The 24540-nt window shown below is 48.4% G+C and overlaps 1 protein-coding gene across 2 annotated transcripts in view; it reads right to left on the bottom strand.

Annotated features, from left to right (window-relative positions):
- Positions 1–11479, bottom strand: part of CD82 (CD82 molecule) — a 40385-nt gene extending 28906 nt beyond the window's left edge. Inside the window, exon 1 of one of the 2 annotated variants that reach the window (XM_057408730.1) lies at positions 11462–11479. The gene's annotated coding sequence lies outside the window, so the exon portion shown is untranslated. Of the gene's footprint in view, positions 1–5210; positions 5352–11461 lie in introns of those variants that run through there. The other variant, XM_057408731.1, reaches the window with a different exon arrangement.
- Between the last annotated feature and the right edge of the window lie 13061 nt (positions 11480–24540).

A 24540-nucleotide genomic window follows, 5' to 3' on the forward strand; every position in this document is an offset into this window, starting at 1 on the left:
GTTTCCTATTCTTTTTTGATTCTTTCCAGAAATTAGCACCCTTCTCCAGAGATAGGTAGATGGGGTCTAGCAGAGCACAGGCACCAGCAAACAGCAAGGGAAAGAAGCCAAACCTAACTAGGCTTTATCCACCACCATTCCCAGCAATAACAGGATCTCTGGTAGTTCACTCCAAAGCTGAAGCCAGACTGCTAGAAGCCAAGAGCTAGAGATCCCTTTACCCAGAAGAGCATTGGAGGACAAGCATTCCCTCATGCTTCCCAGAAGGCTCTGGAAGCAGACACCAAGCCAAGTGCTACCAGAGCACTGGAGTCCCACGATGCTGAGCACCAGCCCACTGCAGAATGGAAGTGTCTTCTGGGAGCAGGATTCCCTCCAAGGCCTGTTCCCCCTAGGGACCATCGACAGGATTTTAAGTGTCAGAAAGGAAGAAAAGCAATAGGAAAACCAACAAACCAAACAACCCACAACTCACACCACACAGCAGACACCTCTGTCTTGTAACTCCAAATGGTTGGGAAGATGTAGAATTGTCTGCTTTCTCAAATGAGAAGAGACAGGCCATTAGTCTACTTTAATCATGATTCCTTTGCTGATAACAAGGCACTGATCTCAAGAAGCAGAGGCTTCGACCATTTAGCCCCACAGATCAAGCAGAGCTGGAAGACTACTGCAGACCCAGCATGACTGGAAAGTCACAGCAGTCCTTCTAGCACAGAATAATGCCTCAGCCCATAAAGGAATGCACCTTTTGGCCTGCTCACAGAAGCAGCCCCTTTACTATTTGTGATCCCAGGAATCTTGTTTTTGCCAAATACAGCATTTGCTATTGCAGCCCCCTCACCATTTACCAGCTGTCTGTATGCCTGTGGCTACTGAACTGCTGCTGTTCCCCTGCTAGTATGCTGGCACTGCTACATGGGATTCTGGAGCAGAAGACCACAGATCAGCAACTGTAATAATCACAGAATTGTTAGGGTTGGAAGGGACATCTCTTCAACAGGGTCTGCCCTACCATAACCATGGGCCCTTCACTCTACAATCTGCCAGTACCCAGAGTCAGAAGTACGGGATTCCTGCAAGATCCTCACACAAAGCATCTCACAGTCTCCCTCAATACACAAACATCACAAAAGACAAGGAAAGCAACTCAGCAAACCCATTTGCTACAAGTATCACAGTACTCTAGAGATTGGAAGGGACCTCAAAAGATCATCTAGTCCAATCCCCCTGCCGGAGCAGGAACACCTAGATAAGGTTACACAGGAATGTGTCCAGGCGGGTTTTGAATGTCTCCAGGGAAGGAGACTCCACAACCTCCCTGGGCAGCCTGTTCCAGTGTTCTATCACCCTCACTGAGAAGAAGTTTCTTCTCAAGTTTAAGTGGAACCTCTTGTGTTCCAGTTTGTACCCATTATCCCTTGTCCTATCATTGTTTGCCACTGAGTAGAGCCTGGCTCCATCCTCGTGACACTCCCCCTTTATATATTTATATACACTAATAAGGTCACCCCTCAGTCTCCTCTTCTCCAAACTGTAGAGACCCAGCTCCCTCAGTCTTTCCTCATAAGGGAGATGCTCCACTCCCTTAATCATCTTCGTTGCCCTGCGCTGGACTCTCTCCAGCAGCTCCCTGTCCTTCTTGAACTGAGGGGCCCAGAACTGGACACAATATTCCAGATGGGGTCTCACCAGGGCAGAGTAGAGGGGAAGGAGGACCTCTCTCGACCTACTAACCACCCCCCTTCTAATACACCCCAGGATGACATTGGCCTTCTTGGCCACAAGGGCACAGTGTTGGCTCATGGGCATCCTGTTGTCCACTAGGACCCCCAGGTCCCTCTCCCCTACACTGCTCTCTAACAGGTCGTTCCCCAACCTATACTGGAACCTGGGGTTGTTCCTGCCCAGATGCAGGACTCTACACTTTCCCTTGTTATATTTCATCAAGTTACTCCCTGCCCAACTCTCCAGCCTGTCCAGGTCTCGCTGGATGGCAGCACAGCCTTCTGGCGTGTCAGCCACTCCTCCCAGCTTAGTGTCATCAGCAAACTTGCTGATAGTACACTCAATTCCCTCATCTAAATCGTTGATGAATATATTAAATAATACCGGCCCCAGTACTGACCCTTGAGGCACTCCACTAGTTACAGGCCTCCAACTAGACTCAGCCCCATAGACTACAACTCTCTGGCTTCTCTCCTTCAGCCAGTTCACAGTCCACCTCACTACCTGATCACCCAGACCACACTTCCTCAATTTAGCTGTGAGGATGCTGTGGGAGACTGTGTCAAATGCTTTGCTAAGTAGATGGGGATGGCTAAGCCAGGGGTCTCCAAATCCAATGGACCCCATGGTAAGGAGCCATTCACACACCAGCAGTGCCACAGCCACAAAAGGTTACTGCCGGACCCAACCTCTGCCCTTCAGACCACCCCAGGTCCCACTGGAGCCTGGTCTGCTCACTGCCATGATGAGCACTGTCACAGTCTGAGGATGAGCATTTCACAACATCCTGAGTTTCACACCACAGTTACCACTTGACTCTACCAGTGGGCATGAATGAAAAGGGAAAGCCAGAGCTATAAAAAGCTTCAGAGAAAGGGACTCTTTCTCAAGCAGCCTCTCTTTCCAAAATGATGACTTAGAGAGGGCAGAAGGAGAAGAAAAGCCCTTAAGTACAAGAGTTCAGAGCACAGATGTTTTGAGTCATTCATTTCTACTAAAAACCACCCACCTGCAACCACATTTTCCCCCTCCAATAGCACAGAATCATATATTGGTTTGGTTTGGAAAGGACTTTAAAGCTCATCTGATTCCAACACCGTGGGCAGGGACACCTTCCACTAGACCAGGCTGCTGACTGGCAGGACCTGACCACAACAGCCAAATCATGGTCTGAACACCATGAGGATGCAACTCAGAAGCAATTCCATGTTTTCCTCTGGAATAGTCAATCCCAGGCACGGCTGCTATACAGTCTAAGAGATGTATGACAGCACTGTCTAGCACCTTTTCCTTACACCTTCGCTGAGCAGGCTCCTTACTCCAGGCTCTTCCTACAGGAGGAAGAAAATAAAGCTGCATTGTACAGCAGTAAAGGGCAGCACTGTGAGGAGCAGGAATAACACAGCACAAGCTGCTACAGAAGCTGTAGTGAAGCCACTTCATTCCCAGCTTCATTCCCCTTCACAATCTCAGTAGACAAAGCTGGAAAACAAAAGGTCCCTCTAGAAAACACTTATCCAGCTGGAAGAGATGCTCCAAACCTTCTGGTTTCCTTGCTATGAAGAGGAGGAGGCCAAGGCAGACTGCTACTTGCCACATTATCAGTGCAGGTAATCCCAGTAGGTTTAATTGAAGCAATGGGGTAACATTAGTCACTTATAGACCTGCCATCTGCAGTTAAGATCCCCCCCCACCCTCCACCAACCACCATCCAAAAAAAAGAGGAAAATAATCAATCCATCCTTCCAAACACCACATGCAGAGGGTATGGACAGGGCTGCTTCAAGCCAAGAGGAACAGACATATGGGATCCATTCCCCAGGAATCTGGCAGTTAAAATAGACAGCAAGACTCTGAAAAGCTGGGTCTGTTTTGGGAACAGGAGAGGTCTCCTTGGAGCCTAGAGACTTACGCAGTGGTCTGGAGGATGGGTTCTGCTGAACACGGACCAAACAGCCTAGGTGGCCTCTTCTACCTTCTTGAAAGCGTCTCCTTTTCTAAACTTGGAGGACAAATATTCCAGGTGACTGTTTGATGGAGCAATGTTAGAAGAATGAGATGGAAATGGAGTAGTTCACAGGTATCTGTTTCAACAAGAAAGAACTTTTAGCCGGGAAAAAAAATTATTTGCAAAGAAAGATAGGCCTCAATGCAGAGATAAATGCTGCCATTTCAGACAGGAAACAGAGCAGGGCTGTATCACCTTTAATCAGTAAATCATGGTTCAAGCTAAGATTACTTAATAGGGCTGCAGACACTTCTTTTTCCTTTCTCTGTCCCACCACATTGTGCTCTTTCCCTCACAGCCCACTCTCCAGAGACCATTTCTACATCACATCAGTTTTACAAGTTTTAATGAAGCCATATTTACTAATGACATCAAATTACAGCAAGGGGTCTCATGCATCTTACCTCAACAGGTTATGGCTGAGACACAAGGGTTCCTTTGCCCCTAAGGATGTGTGCCCACGCCTTGTGCAGCAGCTTGAAACCCAGCTCTGCAAAGCCCCATTGCCTGCTCCTTCCCTGATGGATGGATGGATGCCATGTAGACAGCTACACACTGCAGGGCTCATGAGACCCTGGGCACAGGAGTAGCCATCAGCCAGCACTGCAGTAACACAACTGCTGACGTAGCTCAGCTCGCACTGCCACACAGGCTGTTCCTCCTGACAGCAAACACCCCATGGAGAAAGCTGCTTCTCTTCTGGGCAAACAAGGAGCAACTGTTTAGGTTCCCATGGGACAACACCGGGTGTATGGCCATCCACTTGTATACACGCTGGTAGGTCTTGCTTGTAGCTGACAGCTGGGCTAGGAAGAGGTTTCCCATCTGCCTGAAGCTATGCAAAGCAGGAACTTACTGCTTTACCACCGCCACAGCAGCCTCTGAAGCTGTAGCATGATGGATTGGAAATGAATGCAGACACCCAGGCTCTGAGACCACCAGTAGGACTGCAGCATCAAAGCAAAGGAGCCTCTGAGGTCTTGGCCATTAAAGTAGCTTGCTGTTCCTCAAAATAGCCCTCCCTTGAAATAGCCTTTTCTGCTGAGGTTGCAGCCAGTTTGATGCAGCTTTTGACATGAATTCCCACTTGGTTTCAGCAGCAGCATTTTGGCCACCTCGGGCTTGTTCCAGGAAGACACAAGTCACACCACCACCCCAGGGAGCAGGGGCGAGAGGAAACTCTGACTCCCCTCACATCAGACACTGGTATCACCTCCCACCCCTTCGGAGCAGACACAACCACCCCTATTTTAGCTGCTCTCAGGCAAGGTGCTATCAGCTTTGGTGCAAGGGAGCAGCCATCTCCTATGGAAAGTCCCACAGAGGGGACGGGGCTTGCAAGCAGGATGCTTGGGGTTTCCTACCTCACCACCAGCCTCTATGGACCTCTGTTATACTTGCAGCCTCCCCTTCCACTCCTGTCCCAAGGGAAGGGCAACAAACCCTTTGGGAGCAACCCCTCGTGTGCCTCTACCTTATCTCATACACAGCCGTGGTCCAGCACTGTCCTGCACAGCAGCTGTGGAGCAGAAGTCTTCTCTAATTAAAAGAGCTTCCTTTGGGAACAGGCAGATTTACTGCACAACTCAGAGGGCTCTTTAGTTATTCCATGTGTAGTGTCTCTGCGAGCCTGCATTAGAAAGGGACCTGAATGCAAAGAAGAGCCCAGCAGCTTCTTAGACTGTTGGGAAAGCACATTCAATCCAGACAGCTGGGTTTTGTCTGGGTGGATTTCATTCCCCCCGCCCTCCGAGAGACTTCAGAGATGAGCATAAATAGAACTGCTGCCTGCCTTTTAAGCCCCAGTTTCTTCAAGCATACAGATGATGCAAAACAGTTCTCAATCTCGGCTTGGGCAATGCAAAACTTGAGGCAACAGCAGAGGGGAAACAGCCTTGATAATCAGCAGGGTCCTCAGTCCAAGCCAAGCACAGCACTCTGGATCAACACTTCTGTATGACCAGGGAGCCCAGCTCTGTGATCACAAGACACAGAAGAGGGGGAGCGAGGGGAAAGGAGACAGAGTTTACTCAGTAAAGCACACTGGGAAGTTGAGGACGTTCCAGCGAAGCCACTCAAGACTGACTCACCACCAGCAGCTTCAGTCCAGGCTGACACACATACAAACGCATGACCAGCTTCACAAGATGCTCTGATTGCACCACACCACCAGCATGAAACAAGCTTCAGAACCAATGCATGATTATAACCGAGAGGTGGTGTTCTACCATCACACCAGAAAAAATGGCAGAGTACTCTACAATTTGATTACAAGCAGAAAGGAGAGGAGCAGAGCAGTCCACATGGTGCCTTTCAAAAGCAGGCACATTAGCTCTGGGGTGCAAAGTCCAAAATATCACTTGATCCTGACACTGCTGAATACAGAACCTCTCTTCAATTCCTCTCCACATATATTCCAAGTTAAAGAAGCCATTTGCAGGACCAAGGAGAAAATGGGAACAAAAATCTAGTAGAAAGGGAGTAAGACATTCCCAACATTGATATTTTACCATCTAAGACTTGAGTACCTAGAAACTGAAATACCATGGAAGGCAGAGAAACTTCCCTGGAAAGGTGTAACCAGAGCACTGAGCCATTCCGTGCAATAGTGGAGCTCCTCTAGTTAAGACTCCACAACTGATTCCCAACCAAACTGCTAATCATCTACCACAGGGGACATGCCAGCTCCAGGCTTTGCATATTCACATATTAGGGGATGATGGCAGCAGCCCTTGCAGTCCTAGCCAAGTGGTAGGATGTCACTTCCACATATGCTCAACGTGCTGCTCCTGAAGGCCTGCACCAATGCAGCACAGGTGATGATCCTGATGCAGAAAACACCTAGAGGAACCTCACTGGAACCTGGGCCATGGCAGCCCAAGCACAAGCAAGGTTCTGGAATGGGTTGCTTTTCAAACCAGACAGCAGGAGATGAGGGCATAGAGCTTCCATGTGGCCCCTCCACCCCGTAACAGTGAGGGCACACAAACTTCATGGATCACAGAGGTAGTGGCCAAAGGAAGCTGCTGGCAGAGGACAAAGGCACATCCAGTGACTGTAAGTGCTTCTCCAGGGCAGCTCAGGGAAATGGTCTCCTTTGTTCCCAACAGGTAAAGCTACTTCACAGCAAATTTGGGCCCTGCTATGCAAATCCCTGTAAGCTAGGTCCTCTCCCTCCTCTTTCCCAACCTGGCATGGATGGGAGCAGCAGCAGAAATGACCAAGTCCCTGACTCCAGTAATGGCTGGAGCTTGGCTCAAGGTCCACAGTTGCAGCTCCAATGGCTCATCCCTTCCATTGCTGGCATACAAGAGATCTCCCTGAAGCAGAATTAGTGTTGCCTACAAGGGGAACTCTCCATTACATAATTTCAAATCTCCAGGCTACTGGATATCTTAACGTGGATAACTTGCCCCAGATCAGCATCTCCCAAGCACACATGGCCTGGGATTATCATCATAGTGGCAGAGATCAGTGATGTGCTTATAGCCCAGCAGCAATTTTGCAGTAAAAGGTAAAGCGTTTTTGCGACGCACCTATTTGCTCACACTGTGCTGCAGAGAAACTAAAGCTGCAGCCCAGAAGCATCCTTATGCACCAGTCTCCTGCCTATGTGCAGGGCAGGGCCCCTGGTGGCACAGGAGAGACAGATGCTCCCGGCTCCTGAGCTCCTGCCTCAGCAGCAAGCCTTGGAAATTAAGCACACACACCACGCTTTGATTTAACTTGCTTTTAACGGTGTTGTCCCAGTTCTAAAGCTCCATCAAGGAGATAAAAGAACTAGAGCAGTCAGCCAGACAGCCCGTGTATGTGCCTTTTCCTGCAGGAGAAAGCCTGCCTTCAGCCCAGTCTCCTTCCCTTTCTCCTCTCTATATTGAATGAGCTCCGAACCACTCAGCCTCCCTTGCCCTACTGTGTTCAAGAGGACACAGGCTTGGGCACTGAGCTGGCAGTGTCTGCTCCCTGTCTTCATCCCAACAGGCTCCCGTTTTATTCCCTTTTTCTGCTGTCACCTACCAGGCGGTCCCTTTCAGAGCTGCCCACAGTAACACCTCATCTTTCTTCCAGAAAATCGGCTCGCTCTGAATCTGTCAGAGCAAGCAAGCAGTGATTTAAGCACTCTCCAGTGTGCAGCTCCTTGTGCTTCACTTATTATCCTGTCTAGGTTCAAGTCGGCCATTAACTGCTTCAGTGTCTCCAATCCGTGATGAACCTGAGAGCTTTCAGCAAACAGGCTCTGACCAACCATCAAGGAACTGCTGGCACCGGCTCCATCTCCTGTATTATTCCTTTTGCCATGCCAAGAGAGCCTGTGATTTTTAGGCTTTCCTCCATTTCATTCCTTAAAAGAATACAGATGAGCCAGGAAGAGACAGAAGGGGTTAGGTAACCACTGCAGCTCACTACCTTCATGCACATGTCATTAATCATTTGTCCATGGAAAGCTCCAATCCCACATTCTTCCCACAGAATCATCAGTACAAGAGCACAGTTTATTTCTTAGGCCACCAAAGCTGACAACAAGGTTAATGGGCCCCAGCTCATCCTTTACTGTACATAAGGACCCCAGATCCCAGGATGTCATGATCCATGTTCAGAAACAAATGAAGGCAATGAAGGAAAAGAAGGGGATGCAGATGTCATGCTCCTATTTTAGAGAGGTGAAGTTAAAGCACTCTGGTTGAGGGCCAGAGTTCCTGGCAATAAGAAGCTAGTTTTGATGCACACAAGTTTTTTCCAAAGAGGAAACTGAAGAAGTGAAGAACTGAGGCTCCGGTCATCCCTTGATGAAGCATCGCTCCCTCCTCCAGCTTTCCAAGCCACTCAACCTTGGCCTGAGTCCTCCCATTCACCAGTAAGCAGAAACAGAAAGGAAACCAGGAAGAAAGTGGCTGACACACCACCCACACCATTAAAGTGAAGCAGCAATTACCACTTCAGATAGCATGGGGCATGGTCCACCTCCCAGCATCACCCTGGCTTTCCTGTAACAGATCCTGTGTCATCACTGCCTGAGGGTTTTGCAGCAGTGTCTTTTTGCCTCTGCTGTGTGCTTCCTGCTGTAACAGTGCCAGGGGGCACCAGGACCCACAGCCATGGTTTGGGGAAAGCACCTCAGGGTCTGTGGTTACCAGAGGTCTGCAAAACTCCCACCTGCATCTCTCCGATTTAAATATCTCCGCATGAACGTCTGCAGTCCCTGCTGCCTTACAGCTGTGACACAAGGACATGGAGATACAGGAGTGGGATAAAACCTTTCCTCAGCTACAGTCAGGTAAGGAATTCCATATGATCATACACACACACACTTCATGGAGTTTGAAGGAGAGATTGTCTTGGGGGCAGGAAACCTCCATGGAGCTGTAGGAAGGCCTTGTTACAGCATCTCCTGCACCAGCTTACGGCTGTAGGTCACCCTACACCTGCCTGTCCCCCCTAAGAACTAAAATAGAGACAATAACAGGAATGAAGAGAGTCCAGATGAGCTGCACCATTAAAGCTGCTAAATCCTCTTAAGGGTGGAGCTTCCATGCAGCAGAACAGAGACTGCCCCGGGGGGAGAGCCTTCTCCAGGCACTGAGCTTCCACCTTGCTCTATTTCTGTCACAGGCAGGTAAGAAGCTGAGCAAACGCTGCAAGGCTTCACCCAGCCACCCCTGCCCTGCAGCACAGGGATACAGATGTTGTCCCAGCCATCCCCAGAGCCCTCAACAAGGATGGAGAAACCCAGGCCAAGAGGGTTTCAAGCCCAGAGAGGCTCCACTGAGTAAAGCTATACTGGAAGCAAGACCCTTCTATGAAAGGAGTGTTAAATGAAGGGACATGCAGCAAGGAGAAGCTACTCACTTCCCTAAACTACTCCAAATCCACACATTGGCTTACAGAGCAGTTGGCAGAGATCCTTTTTACTCATGTGGCAGCCCAGTATGAGCAATGGATTCTTTCTCTTTCTTTTTAAAAGCAGCACAACTGTGCGTGTGGGAGTTCTTGCTGCAGCCGAAAGACCAGAAACAAGTGTGAATGTTAAAAACACCCCACTGTACCAACCACAAAGAGGCCTGGTGACGGGACACTGGCAGGACTGCCACTACTCGTGCAGCAACACTGCAGAAGAGGTCATTGACTGCACCAACAGTGCCCTTCTCCCCCATTAACACTTTCTTCCCACTTAGTTCTTGTGAAGTATTTCGTAAGATCCAAGTAATGCATCATTTTTACAGCGTGTCATATGCTTGACGTCAGCACATCATCAAGACTGCTCTTCTCACTAGACCTTCAGAGCAATGTTTTTACTTTTGTATCTTGTGGCTCACCAAAAGGATCTTAACCACATGCTTCTACTTACTGGTTATCATGCAGCGAGCAAGCTTCACAACAGCAGGCTCACACGTCAGGCTTTGAAGAGGATTTTTCTCAAGGCCAAGGTGCCTGAGAAAGTTAAAAACCATCTTCTGTGGAGAAGAAGTATCACTGATGTCAGATGCCGAGACCACACTCTCCAGCTGTGCATCCTTGCTTGCACAGAATCACACCGGTGAGGCTTCGCTAGCACTGGGGATGGGTTATATCCCTGCAAGCCTCTATTGCCAGCAGCAGCACAAACCTCTCCAAGAGCTGCTCTTCTCCCCAGCCATCAGCTCCCCCAGCACGGCAGCAGAACAGCCTGTCCCGCCCTTGCACAGCCAGTAAATTAGCCTCAAACTTCATCCCATGCAGAAGATGGAAACACTAGAGCTGGTCCAAGACGTAGGAACACTTCATCCTCAACCAGCTTCACAGTTTATTGAAGCCAACATTTAGATTCCAGGATGGTTGCTCTTTTCCTTCCCCCTCTTTTTCATAGTGAGTGCTCAATTGCACATTAAAGCATACACAGCAGAGCTGTTATGCTCTGGGCAGAAACAGCATGCCTGGGTTGTAACAAGCCGTTATCCCTGTATCAACAGATTCAGCAGCCACACTGCAGGGCAATCCACAGCCAGCACTTACCCAGCTGTCGAAATGGGAACACTAATCTGAACTCTTCTCTTCCCCGGCATCTTAAAAGGGAGGGAGAAAAAAAGCTGGGGTACAGAGCAGGATGGGCAAGTACCAGCTTTCTGTAGCTGCAACAAGGGTAAGACTGCTAGAGAAGCATCTAATAAACATCTTAGCACCAATGAAGGGAGAGTCCTGATGAAGGCAGCAGCACTGCCCGGTCTGAAGCACACTCAGCCTGCCGAAACCCCTTTACAGCGATGCGGCACCCCGCCTGCGGGGCTCATCCTGCCCCAGGTGTGCTGCACCTGGCAATGATTATTTCTCTCCTTTCAGGCCATACACCAGCTACACAAGAGAGTCAAAACTCACCCACCAGCTTCAGTCTGAACGGACACACGTGTGAGCAATGGGGACACGGCTCCAGAGAGGCTGCCCGCGACCCTGGCAACAGCCACCCCCCGGGGGGAGAGGAAAGGGGAACGGAACGAAGGGGAAAGGAGAGGAGAGGAGCCGGGGGTCTCCCACAGATCGGCTGCCCCAACCGCGGCAGAACCTCCCCGCTCCGCGGATAAGCCCCTGGGAAGACCCCGCAGCCCAGACCCTGACCGGGACCGGCTCCGGCTGCAGCCCCCTGCACTGCACCGCACCGCCGAGTCCCCCCGTGCCGAGCGGAGCGAAGCCCAGCAGAAGGAGGCCAGGCCAAGGCCGCCCCGTTCCCCGGGAGCGGGCAGCCGCAGCGCCTACCTGCTCGGCGGGCTCCACCACAGCTCGGCTCCCCGCTCCTCTCGCTGCCTCCCGGCCTCCCTCCCTCCGCCGATGTGGCCCCGGCTCTGCTCCCAACCCCGCGGGGCGGAGCTGGCGGCTGCGCTAAGCCAGCCCTGGGGCGGGCCGCGGGCCCCCACTGAGGTGGGTGTGGAGCGGCGGTGCCACCCCCGCGGCCGAGCCGTGGCCGGGGTCTGCCGCTTGCCGCTCTGGCCCCTTCGTACCCGCTCCGTAAAGCGAATGACACGGTTTACACCCCCCGTCAGCGCTGGGCTCCTCATGGCCCCTCACCTTGCCCACCGCATCGCTTCCCTCCCGGGTCAGTTCAGCCGGCATTGCTCTGGGGCCGTTTGAATTTGTTGTGTTTGCCTCACCTGAAGCTCTTCTTGCCTCTGAAGCCCATCAACTTAGAATCATAGAATGGTTTGGGTTGGAAAGGACCTTAAGATCATCCGGTTCCAACCCCTTTGCTATGGGGTCAATGTTAACGTTTAAGGCTGCTCCTGTGAGGTGAGCACCATGGCTTTCTGCCAGATGAAAGCAAGCCTGATGCCCCACTCCAACACTGTTCCAATGGGTAGTTTTGTTGCCCCGGTGAGCCCTGTAAACAGCAGCAGGGCTGCCTCGTTGTTCACTGTTCAAACCCCATCGTACTCCAATCCCGGGTTCAGTTTGGGGTCCCTCACTACAAGAGAGACATTGAGGTGCTGGAGTGGGGCTCGGGAAGGGCAACAGAGCTGGTGCAGGGCCTGGAGCACAAGTGTGATGGGGAAGGGCTGAGGGACCTGGGGGTTCAGTCTGGAGAAGAGAAGGCTCAGGGGGGACCTGATCGCTGCCTACACCTGCCTGACAGGAGGATGGAGCCAGGAGGGGCTGGGCTCTGCTCCCAAGGAACAAGGGATGGGACAAGAGGAAACGGCCTCAAGCTGCCCCAGGGCAGGTTTAGATGGAGCTGAGGAACAATTCCTGCCCCAGAGGGTGCTCAGGCATTGGAACAGGCTGCCCAGGGCAGGGCTGCAGTCACCGTCCCTGCAAGTGTTCACACAGCGTGGAGATGAGGCCTCAGTGCCATGGGTTAGTGCTGGCAGTGCTGGGGAATGGTTGGACTGGATGATCTTGAAGGTCTTTTCCAACTGAGTTGATTCTATGGTTCTATGATTCTCTGATTAAGCTCTTGTTTGCCCCACTGATTACAGCAACGAGAGGACGGTGAGGCTCTGGGTGGCTCTGCTGACCGATGTCATTGCATTGTTTCCCCGGGCTTCCCTGCTTTGTGTAGTGTATCCGCTCCGCGCAGCAGGCAGCAAGCTCACAGCACCGGTTCTTTGTTCTTGGCATGTGGCATAAACCAGCACAATGGGATCCTGCCTCTTCTTTCCTGGCAGAACAGAGATAAAAATGATGGCGATAAGGCAATCTGGTAGTAATAATAATGTGATCCTCTTTAAATCCCCATTTCAAAGGCACTAAAAACAAACCAGGCAAGCCTATTCTAAAATGAAGGAATGTCAGGAGGTCCTTCACCCTTCTGAGGAGCATCATTCTCTTTCTCTGGTACCAGGATTAAACACATCCTTCTCCCCTTTTGCAGCAGCGGTGCTCATCAGCTTTCCCTCTAGCATGTGTATTATCCTACAGACATCTCACAGTGTTGGCAGGATGAGCATGTGGTCATGTAATGGGTGAACAGTGGCCAAATAACAAGTCCTCCTTTGTGCATCTTGGATAGCATGAGACAGGAGGGGCTATGGGAAGGGGCTGCACTTGGAGAGCAGGTACCAATCACCAAGTGCCACACATTGCATGGAACACCCTCAGGTGCACAAGGCCGTAGAATGGTTTGTGTTACACATCCAGTTCCAACCCCTGCAGCAGGCAGGGACACCTTCCACTAGAGCAAGTTGCTCCAAGGCCTGTCCAACCTGGCTTTGAACACTGCCAGTGATGGGGCAGCCACAGCTTCTCTGGGCACCCTGTGCCAGCACCTCAGCACCCTCACAGGGAAGAACTTCTGTCTGTCTAATCTAAATCTGCCTCATATTGAACATAAATCTACCCTCTTTTGGTGTAAAGACATAATAAGAGCAAGGATGCCAACAGCAGCTAGCTGCAGGCTCATCAGCTGCAGCTGCCATGTGGGCTCAGCCAGGAGGGGTGGTTGAAATGCAGGTGCTGAAGCAGAATGGGGACCATAATGTGGAAGTGAGATGACTCATTCTGCACAGCGGCTTTTGCAGTTGTGCTTTCACCACTCCTGTTTCTGCAGCTGCCCACAGCAGTATCATGGCCTGCAAACTGTCTGATAAACCTGGCTTTGCTCAGGCTCCTCTCTCTTACCGAAAGAGTTGTAAGGTCAGTTGTTAGTGTCTACAATGAGGACAAATTATGCCTCAGAGTTACTGGGGACAGCATCTTAAAACCCACTTACAACCAGTCTTGGAGTTGTTTCTCTCTGGAAATCAGTAGCCCTCCAGCATCTCTTTTCCAAGTAGAATCAACCTTCAGTAAAAACACTCCTATTCTCAAACTGAATATTGGAAGTACTTTTTCTTCCCTCTTTCTCTCTCTCTCTGTAATATGCTTTTGTATTAATTTAAACATCTGGCCAGGCTTATGTCCATAGTCTGTAAGCCAGAACACTTACCTATAAAGATGCAAGGCTCTGTGGGACAGTAAAGTAGTGTCTACCTGTCCTTATTGAATATAAGTGTCTACCTCATCTGTGCACTGAGAGAGTATCCAAGCCTATAGGTACTGAGCATGTAGCTTGTTTCTGATTCTTACAGAAAGTGTCCTACTTTGAGGAAGGAAGCCTGGGCTCAAAATATTCCCCCTGAGGATTAGTGCAAATGCTGTTCCATAAAGAAAATGGGTTTAGAATAAAAAGTGATTACAAGGTGCAGTGCAAATGGATTGTGCATGTGCCAGCAGCTCCGGTGCCTGAATGAATTTGTGTCAATGGCTTTGAGAACGGGATACACTTTAGGCAGGGCAGTGTGGGGCTATATATGCATGAGTGGTTGCATGTATAACTGGTTATGCTTCGGTGCCACTCAGATATGAATCAGTGAGCCTGTAGAAAAGCATTAAATCTATAGTGCTGCATTTGCTGAGAACAAGGGTAGGGTTTTAAAGAGAGCTTCCAAAGAGCCTGAGTTTTATTAGAAGTCTGAAGTGAATCATGCTCTTCTGAGGGCTTGCAACAGGGACTTGGCAGCAGAGGAGAAACAGATCTGCAGAGATGTTGCAGCTGAGCTGTGCACAGATGGTAAACTAAAAGCCCGAATATAAACAGCATCTTTTACAACATACACAGTAGGCTGGATTCTCAGCTAGTGATCAGACAAAAGTGCTTGTAAGAAAACACTCAGGCTGGAGAAACCCACCATTATGTGGCATGTAAAGCTGAAGACCGAATACCATTTCAAAGGCAGTCAGAAACCAGCCAATAGGTCACTCAGCCAAGCAATCTGTTTTTGCCTTGGGCCATCTTCATTTCAAACACAGCAACCATTCCCTGTCAAATGAATACTTTCTTTTGAGATGGAATTAATCTCCTTACCCAATCAAGTCATGGCCTATTCTGTGGATAAACATGAGAAGTCTGTGCACGAGGCCAAGTCCCTGGGATCCCAGCCTCGTACAGGTCCTGCTTCATTTGTACACAAGCTCTGTCTCCTTCAGGCACAGGGAAATACTGATGCCCTGCACGGAGCTGGCTGTGCTGCACCTCTACAGCCGTTTGCAGCCTTGCTCTGGATTGCCAGAAGCTGCACAGTCCTCAGAGCCCCTGCTTTGCAATGAAAAACTGCTTTGCAATGAAAAACACAGCTACTACTAATGATGGGTGGCTTCTATTGATGGAGGGAGCTACAGCTCCCTCATCCTCTGTTGGTAAAACCATGCCTGGCTGGTAGGAGCCATCCTGGAACAGTGGGAGGCAAGCAGGCAAGTTCCCACCATTTTAAGTACAGGCAGCACTTTACATCTCTCTGTGAAGCAGGGATGGAAGGTCTCAGGGTTGTTCTGCAGCAAGCTGCAGAGTGGGAGGGACCAAACTGCTTTTCTCTAAGCTCAGAGCATCTCTGAGAAGGAGACTAAGGTTCAGCTGGCACAGGTTGCTGCCCAGCTTTACATATATCAGGAGCAGAAAATGAGTGCTTGGCATTAGGGATAACTGAGAAAGAGGAAGACATTTATGGATTTATAATGTTTGCATATTTCTTTCCCTTAAAAAAGCCCTTGAATTGGCCATACGTTTCTGTGACTGAAGGGGGGAAGGATTTCTGCGCTGACAGGGCCAAAACATTGAAGCGTTCTGGTGATAAGTGCTGTAATTATCAGTACAAACTGCCTTTGAGAAAAATACTTCCAATTCCTGTTGTAAGGAGGAAAGACTTCAAAAACAGAGCAAAGAATTGCTGTATTTCTGTTCACACTTAGTGTCTGTTTAATAAAACAGTATAAAATAGAACGCAAAGCATGGTTTAAAATTACAGATTTTGTCAAGCCTTATTTAACAGAAGTGCTTTCATGGCACTGTAAGTGGAATCCTCTTTTATTTGCCAAAAGCTGTGATTTACTAGCAGATTAATCATATGCAAAGAGTAACGGTTAGAGGGAACAGCAATGAAAGTGTAGTGGTTGCAGTGCTCCCCTTGCCTATTTTAACTTACATTAGGAAAAGAAATGCTTACCAAAAGGTATGGTTTTAGTCTGGTGGGGTTTTTTTCACGACTAATTCTGTGTTTTATGATTTGGTGAACAAGCCAGTAACTGAACTCATTTTCCTGATGACCAGTTGCCCTCCCCTGGTTGCAATGAGAAATGCAGGCAATTGGGATTCTCCAGCCGAAGTTAAGACTTACAGAAGCCAAAGGATAAACTGTTCTGCCAGAGGTACCACGTAACGGGGAAGCGGATTCCTCTGTTGCTTGGTTATTTTGGACCCGGGTAGGAGTCCCTCACAGCTGGCTGTTACAGAGGTGACTGCACTCCCAAACTCAGTATTTTGCAAGGAAAGATTGCTCCCACTTTGATGGGTGCTGGAAAACACAGCACATGGGAATGTGTCTTCTAGGCACTAACTCTGGGACTTCTGAACTCTAAGCTTTTGTGATCTATTGAGCATTAGCAAGTATGGGAGTCTTTTCCCTCATGAGTTGGATGTCTGTCTGACCTTTGGGTTAGGAAATCTGCTGGAAATCATGATTTACCATCTCCTTTTTAAATCCTCATGCAAACAAATATCTAAAGGCCTTCCGCAGAGTGTGAGCAGGTCACAGACATCTCCAGATTGAGAAGAGACCATGACTGTTGCCATTTGAGTGAGACAGAAAAAGCCAAATGTGTTTCAATAAAGCATCCCAGTTACTAAAGGAGGCATTGCTTGTGTTGCTGAGCTCTATTCAGTACCTGGGCTAACACCCATAGTGTGACTTTGTGGAACTTGGATTTATCCCAATTTTCTAATCCATTTGTGCCTTTTGCAGTCATCTTTGGCAACCAGAAACTGATTCTAAAGAGGTAGCATTCAGGCTCAGTCCTTTTAGGAGCCTACCTTTTGTAGGTATGGATGAACACCTGAAGAATTTGATCTTACTCCTGAGGCTTCCATATTAGATACCATAATCTTTCTTTTCCTCTTACACAGGAGCATTATGCTTCTTCCAGTGCATTCTTTTTCCTTGGAAATGGAAGGCATCTTGTTTGTGCCTTTTTCAGGTGAGACCTTACAGGTCTCCGGTTGAACCACAGTCTTCTATTCAGAGGGCAACAGGAATATCCACTGTTCCTCCAGGAACCAAGTAGGGTCTTGTTTCTAAAGGCAGCCTACTGGAGCACTATAAGTGCCACTTACAACTTTGTTTTGATCTAGTACTTACAGATTGGAGTGATATTCTAGATTTAAGTCCAGCTTTGCATGAGGAGGTTATGAAATGCCAAAGCACCATGAGATCCCTTCCCAAGATTTGAGCTATTTTGCGTTATCTTTCCATAACCGTGTTCCCGAGGTTAGACTGCCTGGATGAGTATATGCATTGGAAGAATGAGCCAGAGCACTGATCATAAGACTACTTCCTCTTAAGATGATAACTTGAATGCAAAGCTTCATGGATCTGCCTTTGCCTGTCAAAATGGAAGAACAGAATTGGCACCAGAGAAACATAGAATCATAGAATAGTTAGGATTGGAAAGGACCTTAAGATCATGTAGTTCCAACAACATAGGCACATCTGGACTGATCTCATTCACTTCTAGCACCTATATTGACTTAGACCAGCTCTATCTGTGATACAAGGCTGAATAAGTGTGTTGAAACACTCATCTGTTTCTTCACAGTTCTTTTAGCTGCCTGTTACTTCAGATTGAGAAGAACATTACCCAGCAATGAGGAAAACTTCCTGTATATCTGCATTGGGGATGTGCCAAAACAGGTACTATTGCTCAGGCAGCATTAATTCCACACCCCACGGCCATGGAGGCTGATGAGGAGTCATTCCTTTCAGTCCAGTTAACAGAGGCACTTTAGAAAACCTGAAGGAGAACCAAAGATCTGCCAAAGTAAATGGAAGCACTCAGGAGCTGGCACTGGCAGAGTGGATATTTCTCAGGGCAATGTGTGTAGCACTGGCACAATTTACCTGAAGGAACAAGACGAGTGGAACAAGCAATCCTATGACACTAATACTTCTTACATAAGCTCAGATCCACAAAAGTATTTAGAGACTTAACTCCCTTCAAACTCATTTATGAAGGCGTCCAGGGGCCAAATTTAAACCTTGCATGGAAAGCAGTCTCTTTTGCACCTTTGTCTGCCTGCTCTTTCTCCCAAATGCACGTTTCCATGCCCACATGAGCAGTGAGGTGCCCAAATGTGCTCCTACATGGCCTATGTATGCACACAAACCCGCAGTGAGCCGCATGTGGGAATTAAACCCTTGAGGCCCTCTGTCTTACAGCCAGTCATGTGCCTTTCTTCCACTTGGTGTCTCTCTTTAGTCTCAAATCTGGGTCTGGATCCCAGGAGTAGCTCTCCTGAGGATGGTTGGTTGTTACTTGCATCATAGAAGTATCCCAAAGTTTAGGTGCGGCACCACCAGTCTATAGCGATTAGCAACGTAGAGAACTCACAGCATGAACCACGCTTTCCCTCCCCTCCCTGATTTAAAACCCATCAGTTTTAAATGTGTGTAGGAAAGTCAAATATTTATTTTTATTTTTTTTTTCCATGAAAGTAGCACTTTTGTTGTCCAACTTGGTCTAATTCTTGTTACAGACAGCTGGGGCTGGTTTGATTCACCCTTTAAGAAGTACTAGAGAAGTTTACAGGCATGAGATTGAAACACAAAGTGTTCTTTGGTGAATTCAAATAATAGCATTTTTCAAAGGGAACATTAAATCAAAGCACAGTCTTTGTCCTTGTGCACAAACAGAGAAGATGAGGGAGAATTTAAGCAACCTTGGACAACTCTTCTAATGCTTTTTCATATTATAGTGGAAAAAATTTATGGGTGGGGATGTGATTTAAGCTGTTTTGCACCAGAATCCAACTTCTTAATGGTACATAAGACTGACTCAATAGGGAAATCCATAAACTTGGCTTCCTTTTCAATTTCTACATAGTGCAAGCTAGTTTTAAATGACAAAACCTACACTGGAAGTTTCTGCTTTGGAAGACCTCAGATACTTGCTGCTACACATGCAAAACACTGTAGCTTACAGTATAAAATGCCTTAATGTGCTTGATTCACTCCTGGTTTTTGGCCTTTTCTGGTTTGCCATTCCTCTGAGATTAAATCTGGGAGAGAAAGTAGTCCAAATCTAACATGTTTGGCAGTCCCCTCAAATAAAAGCTCCTTTCTCCAAAGACCTCTTGGTGTCTTGCTTCATTCTGATCTGGAGACCTAGAGACTAGACTCTCAGCTAGTATAAACGGGGGAAGTATACCACATAACAGCAGCTGAGGATCTGGAAAATTGTATCTACCAATAACTTCTTACTTCATGTGGGTTCTACCCAAATAATTCACTAGCCCTCCTGTGGAAGAACAAAGCACTGTATATTTCCTTTTATGAGCTGTTTTGCACATAAATGCTCTTTGCAGTCCTAGTCCATCTCCCCTGAAACCAGTGAAAGCAAGTTTACTTTAAGTCTTTTCAAAATCACAGCGGAATGCTCATCAGATTGCAGATCCCCCATGCCAAAGAACTGCAAAGCGTGCCAGCGTTTTCTTAGAGCAGATGCTGAGATAACATTTCATCCTTTTGCTGTGCCTGCGTGGGATGATCCTGGGCTTTCGTGGAGTTCGGACAAGGATGGACGTGCCATCTAGTGGCTGCTTGTCCTGATTGCTTGGACAATCTTGGCCCAGATTCTGAACACGATGCTCATCTCTTTCTGGGAAGTAGAAAATTAAGCATTGCATATCTGAAAATCTGAATTGGTCCATCTTTTCTATACAGCACCAAGCTAGAAGGTCTGTACATCAGGGTCTGTCTGTTAGAAGGATTTACCACAACTCATGTTTCTAGTAGTCAATTGATTGAGGGTTTGTCAAGTATCATTTACCCTGACCCAAGAAAAGGGGCTTCTGCCATTTGCCATGGGTAAAGCTTTCCCTCTTCTCCTTTATTTCTCCCTCTTCCACTTGCAAGATTCCCTGCCTATACCCCACTTCCCTACTACCCTTTTGAGCTGCCTCAGCAGCTCCTTCCAGTCCCTGATGCAGGGGTACCGCAGGGGTGGTAGCACTGCAGAGGAGGCTCCAGAGCAGCTGTAAACAACTCTTTAATTCTCCTCCTTGTGCCAAAAACTGACTAAGGCATCTATGAAAGGGATGTTAGATGTGGGAAAGCAATTTGCAGCCCTCAGGATCCTGCTTGCCACCAGCAGAGTTTCCCCAGCGAGAAGAAGGCAGAGAGGCATCCTCCACGCTGCCTCTAGACACCCTCCACCGAGCCAGCACTGAGCGATCCCATACATCAGGCCAATATCAAATGCAACCACAGAGGAGGCTTCCCCTTATCTTTCAGGACAATTACAAAGCTATACATCACTTGAGCAGTCTGGGAACTATGGGAGATTGTGGTTTCTGGTAAAACAGGAAAAATCTTTTCATGGTTAGCCCTGGCAATGAGATTTGTATCCCACCTCCATCTGGGCTGAGCCACGGGTGAGCGTTCTCCGAGAGATGAGCTTCTCTCAATGTCAAAGGGCACATAAATAACTAACTATGTGTGAATATGCGTTTCAAGGAAAAATCATGCTGCTTTTTTCCCCTTTCTCCCCTCCTGCCCCTCATTTTGCCTTGGAGAAGTTACGGGTTTCCTCAGGTCCTCAGAGAGGTTGAAAACTGTCCAAAATGTGCTTCAGGAAAGTGATCGCTCAAAGTGAATCAGTTTCCAGGGTCTGCTCACCATCTGTGTGCCTTTAGGAGATTGTCACACTTTCGGCTGGCTTCATCCATCTCTCTAATTCCTTGGTTACAGTCAAAACAGTTTTAAAAGGGTTTGGTTCCCACAGTGGGAAAGTAACTGGGATGCTGCCTGCTAGCATCGCTTCACCCAAAAGAGCAGCTGACACCCCATGGAAAACTTGGGAAAGCAAATTCCTCTTCTGAGTCAGTTCTGCTGATGTAGCTCCCACTCGGGGAATTTCTCTGCTCCCTTCTGCTTCTGTATTTGCAAGGCCTTTTGCATGTGAAGGGGGATCCTGCTTTCCTGGAAGGATGTGCTTCTTCTGGTTGAAGTCACAAGTGTCTGTGACATGGGTTCACCCACCCTGAACAATGTGGACTGGTTGACTTTTAGGCAGAAGGAGTCTGATATGATGAGCCCTAGCTTTCTGGTCTGGCATGTTTTGAATTACTATTCCGCCTCTGTTACAGAAGTGCCCCAAGCCACTGACAGACTCTGTTTAGCAATAGAGAAATAACCATCTCCGCAGCAGCTAATGGGATGCCAGCAAAGATGCTCTGTGGCTGAGTCATCTTCGTGTTGCAATAGCACTGCCCAGCTAGCCACCCTACGAGACTTACCAGGCCAGACTTTGCAGCTGGGATAATTCATCTCTTGCAGTCTCTCTCAATAAGCTTCAGTAAGTAGAAGAGTGAAAGAAGAGCCCCTTTCATTGCAGAAGACACTGATGATCTCACCACCTAAGGTGCTGACTGTCCCAGTATGTATCTTCATTAAATGTGGCAGTCAGTGAGGAGGCTTTGGGATAAATGTAGTCTTTTCATTGTCTGAGAGCCTGGAGAATGATCCCTTAGCACCCAGTCATCTGTTGCAGACAGTTCAGACTGTTGGCCAATAGCTGGATTTTTAGTGCAGTTCATGGCAGCTAAAAAGGAGTCAGATATCTGAATAGTCCTGGGGGATTGAGGCCTGGATTGGAAAGAGAGAGGGAGCAGGAGCCCAACGTTCAATTTGCTGGATGATTACAACGTGTTGCTTACTGTCTAGAGGGATGCTTGCATCCACCCTGCTGATGAGCAGCACCAGCTCTCTGCTGCTTCTATGCTGTGAGCAGGAATGGGTGTCCCCATGGCTTTTCTTGTCCCTTCTCATCTTTCCACCTCTCACTGCAACATGAAAACAGTTTGACTTTGCTCTGTTGGGCCACCTACCTGTGCTAGATCCATCCTAGTGGGGTAGAGTTGCTGCCATCTCACTCTAAGTTCAATGAGGCTCTCTGCATCCTGCTCAGGAGTGAATTGTCCAGGTTTACTGGGGCTCTAGTCATTCACCTCTCCTTTGGCGTCATTTATACATTGACTTCTAGATGTGAGATCATAAAGCAGCTACCAAGCTGTGTTCAGATCTCAAACCTATTATGTCACCTGTTACTAACAGAGGCCAGATAGAGTTTTGGACACAAATGAAAGGAAAAGCATCATGTTGTGTCCTGTGTTTGAATGCACCACCATACTCAAGACAGAGGCCCTTTCTAAGCAGCATCAGTAGGCACTTGGTCCTTTCCACTCTAAGGGTGACCCCACTACCAGGATAGGGAAGGAGCTGCTTTCTGATGGCCTCAGGGGACATCCTGCTTCATCCTGGCAGTGTAGAGATCCAAGTGGACATTTAAAGCATGGCTCCTCATAAGGGATTTATGTCCTGGCTCTGCACTGTGGCAAGCTGCTAAATACTCAGAGTACAGTACAAATTGGCTGAAGGAGAGGCACAAAGCCAAAGCTCCATGAGCAACACGCAGGAGGTCTTGCTGACTTATGATGTGTGTGGCAAAATGATGGCTGAAGGGGCTGCTACCATAAATGTGGGTATCACATGTGTCGCTCCAGTAGATGCAGAATCATGGAAACATTAATGCTAGGGCTCTTAAAATGGCATTCTGTAAGCACAGGGTTGTGTTTCCTCTGCAAAACATCTCTCTTCTCTATTACCAGAAGAAATGAGTCTATCCCTCCATTCCTATCTCACTTTGCTCTGCTGTGCACTGAGACGAAACAGAAATAGAGCAAAGAGGGAAGTAGTAAAAGAGAAAAAGATGGGTTTGCACTTCCAGCACTCAAACAGTTTGGACATTGCAGCCTCACTTGGACCTGGAAGCACATTCTGGACCCTAGATAAAGGCCAGTCACTTTTGCCATGTTTGCAAATGGCTAACAATCCATTGGGCTGAGGAAGGAACGTCAATGCATGGCATTAGCCATTTTCTTTCCTAAATTCCCTCTGCTGGCCTGAGGATCAGCGTGCTACAGGAGCATGAACCCAAGGCAGGGCTTGGGTGTGCTTGCAGGCATTCCAGCACTTCGTTTCAATGTGCACTGAGGGGCTCTGGTGACAGAGGGGAAGGCTCTGGTTAAGATCCCGTTGAGAGCTGAGTGTTACCAGAGGTCATCGCTGCTGATGGCTCTTTCCTGTGTGAGAGGAGCAGTTTGGTCTCCATCCAAGCCTTCGACTCAACAGCGCTGAACCCATCGCCACATCTGCTTGTACGGCTGCACAGCCCCTCTCTGGCAAACTCAGTGGAGAGGATAGTGCTGAAATATGGTGCAAAGACTGATGACACAGTGTCTTTTGTGGAGATAAAGGGAGGCTGATCCCTTTCATCACTGCTTAAGCAATTGCTTCAGATGTCTGTGCCTTGCTTTTGTTCTGGGCCGAGTAGAAGCCAGGGGCCATGGCGGCTGCAGGACAACCTTTGCCAGAAGGCACAGCTCCCTGTGGGGGACTGGGCAGTTCCCACCCCCAGTGCGCTGGAGGGCAGCCCCACACTGGGGTATCTCCATCTGCCTTGGCCATATTAGAAGCACCTGGTGTGCAAGGATGGCCCTCGTCCTGTCCATTGGGGTGTCTTGTGAATAGAAAAGCTCTTCAGAAAGGTTTCTACTTCTGGCTCAGGAGCAAAATGCAACACAAACCAGCGACACTCACTCCCATCTGACCCCCGCTGGGGTCCTTCTCCTAAGTGGAGGCCCAGCCCCGCTGTTCCCCTGCATGCAGTATGGCAGCCAGGAGCGTGGCTGCAGAACATCAAAGTTAATTAGCATCCAAAAGCAAATAAATCAATCAATCCAGTTCCCAGCCCCCTTAGAAAATCTCATTATTGGGAACCGACCCAGGCAGGGACTCCCAGGAAGAACTACAGAGAAAGAGATCCTCCAAAGCTGTAATTTTTAAGGTTGTACCACTCGGAGAATAATTATAACCAGCAAAACAATGTTCACATCTCACATTAATATAAAGTAATGACTGCATGCCTGTAGCCAGCTAACCACAGAACTGAGAAGAGTCTGTCAACTCTTCTGCCCTGCCATAATACAAAGCATCTTGGAAATGCTAACAGCCGCTGCACGCCAGCCCCTTGTCATCCCTCCTTCTTAAAGACACAGACCCAGGGCTGCTTCGGCCTCCCAGTGCTGCTCGTACAGGAGATGTCGTCACCGAGGAGTTGCCTTTCTGCCTAAACTAAAAATGAGAACTAATATGTTTATGATTTTCAGTGCAGCAGAATTTTAAGATCATTTCAGACATCTTAAAAAGCTTTTGTTTCACAAAAATACCGTTTCCAGTTTTGGAAGTGTACTGCATGTC

Source organism: Pezoporus wallicus, unplaced genomic scaffold (assembly GCF_028554395.1).
Source record: "Pezoporus wallicus isolate ANWC-B61680 ecotype Strahan unplaced genomic scaffold, APGP_CSIRO_Pwel_v1 contig_6382, whole genome shotgun sequence".
Classification (NCBI taxonomy): Eukaryota; Metazoa; Chordata; class Aves; order Psittaciformes; family Psittacidae; genus Pezoporus; species Pezoporus wallicus.